Raw genomic sequence first — 3,363 nt, forward strand, 5'->3', positions numbered from 1 at the left:
TCCAAGAACTAATAATCATTTTAAATAAATATTGCACACCTTTTTTTGTGTTTTGGGTCTGCTTCGTCTAGCTTTTGCCTTCTATTTTGCCAATCTCTTTTTCAAAGCAATTTCTTCATTCTGTTGTTGAATTCCTGCCATAATATCCTCTTCTTCATCATAAAGTTCCGCACCTGACTCTTTTGCCAGTTCCCATGCCCTTTTGTTTTCTAATAGCTGCTCATTCAATCTTAATCTCCCATGATCACTGGCTTCATTGTCGTTTGCAGGCGTTCTGTTCTCCACACTAACCTCATCATCACTAAATCCGTTTCGTTCCTGAAGCTCTGGTACGATTTAGGGGCAAACCGCTTCAATTTCACGCGCTATACAGTCGTCATGTTGAACTCCTCCACTGTTCTCATTGTAATCATTGTTATAGTGCTCATTATTCGGTCCGACATCTATACCGTTGATTCCTCGTGCTCGTTCTGCCGTCCCTACCACTGTTCTCTTTCTGCACCCTTCCTCCATTACACGGTCTCCTCTGCTATTAGCCTTCCTTCGCTTATCCTCAGTGCCCAATTCGGATCCCCCATCAATTTCGCATGGTATAGTTCCTAGGAGGAGCACCGGACTCGCCGACCACCCAGCACCGCCGCCTTCGATCCGGGATCCTGGCCGCTGCTTTGGGCCTCTCCTTCCCGCTGACTCCTCGCATCCCCTTGCTCCAGGAGGTGTTCGTAGCCTGGGAACCGTCCCTCCCACGTCAGGAAGCGTCTCACGCGCAGCTGCAGCAGTGAGTGAAGCTTCTCCACGCTGCTGCATTGCCTCAGGCTAACCCGGTCTCCCCCAACCCGGCCCAGTAGCAATTCCCGTGTCATCCTCATGTTGGGCTTCATTGTAGCTTGTTTCGAGGCCCAACAAGTTACTTCTGCTGTTGCTTCCTTCGGTGGGCCTATGGCTATCAATAAGTGTAACCAGCCTTATAGCTTCCTTAGCCAGCCCAATAGCCTTGCAACAATAATCCCAGGAGACCATTAATTCGGAGTCCCCTTTAGTACTCCCCTCAGATCCCACTAATTCAGCTAAACCATGAATGCCGGCATTATGAGGATGAAATGTTACTAAATTCATTTGATTAGGACTTAAATATTCATAACTCCATTCGTTTAAAATTTTTTCTGAAATTCCCACTTTATCCTTGTCTTCAATCTCCTCTCGCAATCCCTCCATTATCACTTCTGCTGCCTGGTCTGTATAGTTCATCGATTTTACCGAATTTTCCGGCCACCTACGCGCGTCATCACAAGCCCTTGCACATATGTTCTTCTGTTGTTTACATCTGACTGCTTCCCCTTCCACAGTAACTGTCTGACAATTCATCCCAAAAGTTTCACGTCCCACTTCTTTTACCAGCACGTCAAAGCCACTAGTGCCAATTGTGATATGGACCCATTCATTGATCACATCCAATACACAGGTGTCAATTTGTATACAGCTAACACTAAAGGACTGACACGATTCCGTTACTTCATCGCATTCGACTACCTCACCCCATTGGTTTTCTATTATACTGAAAGTATCCACGGACCACGCATGCAAAGGAACCCCGAAGTATTCCAACCAAACTCTTCGAGTTTCACTCTTTTCCGACTCGTCCCATCTCCATACTCTATGAAACAATTGTAGTAGACTATTCATTTTGAATGTGTAAGCCTCCTCCGCATTCAGCAGACTGTCAAAGGTCAACAGAGCTTTATATGCTCCCATGTCCCGCACCTGAACAACTTGAGGAAAGTTCTTCGCAATCGATTCTTTTAGAGGCCTAAAGTCAATGGCTTTCGTCGTTCCACCTACTAGGCTTCTCTGCAACCAGGCCAAGTTGTCTTTCGCTACCCCCATTTCCACCTTCTTCGTCCACCCATTCTTGTGTGGATCTTGGACCGTTTTCTCCTTAGTTAAATCTTTAGTAGGGGCTACTAAATCTTTCTGCTTCTCTTCTCCTACTATTGGCTGCTGACCTCGTGGCTGTACGCTATTCATTTCCCTTACATGAGACGTTCTCCGATATTTAGCTTCCTCCACGAATACAACCTTCCCTCTCAACTGCATACGATTCATGTCTGCTATAGCTTTCAAGGTTCTTCCTTTCGTAGTATATCGTACGAACGTAAAGATGTATAAACCACCATGTTTTTGTTTTCTTGATAGGTATATGTCGTTTATGCGTCCTGTCCAATGGAACAATTGGAACAGCTCCCTCTTAAAAATGTCTTCTGGAAGATTATCCACAAAAATTGAGAATAAATCATTCTCTAAACGTCGATACTCTTCTCGGTTCCAAACACAAAGATCTTTACCCTGACCTATCCTTCTACCCCCAAGTGTTTCCCACCCTCTCTCTCATTTCGCTCTCTCTCATTTCTCGCTCTCTCTCAGAACGTACCTCTCAATTCTGATCTTAAGTATGGTTTCTTCATGTATCCTTACCATAGTTAAACTCTGCCTCTAAATTTAAGGGTGACAAATGTCTTGGCTATCATAGACCTTACCACAATATAATAATCTTTATTAATAACTTATGAGACGTTTTAGTGCAACATGTGATTAGTGAGGATAGTAGTTAAATTATTATTTTATATTTTTGTGGCTTGAAAGTTAGTTCTGCAAAACTTAAGATAATTATTATCATACCTAAATAATATGATTTAATTCATTAAAAGAAGTTAAAAATTAATATTTAATATAAAAATAAATAACTTTTAAATATTTAATATTTATGTTAGATAAGTTTTTGATAAATTCAACGCCAAATTAAAAGACCTAACGAATGAATATGCCAAATTACAATATCACCGCAACTAAGATCCAGTAACGAACTACATATTGGAGAAGTAGCACATAATACTCATCATGTGTTATAATAAAAATTCCTCAATATATATTGTTGTATTTCGTTGGTGAAAGATTACATGTTACAAATTTCAACGATAATACAGCATAAAGAATTAGCAGCCATATATATATATGGCTACCATGTGCACCTCCTCCTCCTCCTCCACAAGCAGCACTAGTATTTATGAATTAAACAAGGAACTTGTTTTGGTTATTAACCCAGGCATTAAGGACTACCAAGGTTTTACTGACATGTTGACGAACATCATCAACAGCCTCCTTGGGAATAGGGTTGGTGACTTCCAATTCAGCGAAAGTATCATCGCAGGTTCTGCTGTAACTATTAACATTGCCGAACCTGTGGTAAGCATCAACCACGTTGTACTGCTTCACGAGCTCAATAGATTCATTGATGGTATCTACTGCGGAGTCATAGCACTCCTTGCAGACGTCCAGACCACCCACTGGCTTCTTTTGGCTCTTCAG

The sequence above is a fragment of the Arachis hypogaea genome, chromosome 16, assembly GCF_003086295.3.
Source record: "Arachis hypogaea cultivar Tifrunner chromosome 16, arahy.Tifrunner.gnm2.J5K5, whole genome shotgun sequence".
NCBI classification, from domain to species: domain Eukaryota; kingdom Viridiplantae; phylum Streptophyta; class Magnoliopsida; order Fabales; family Fabaceae; genus Arachis; species Arachis hypogaea.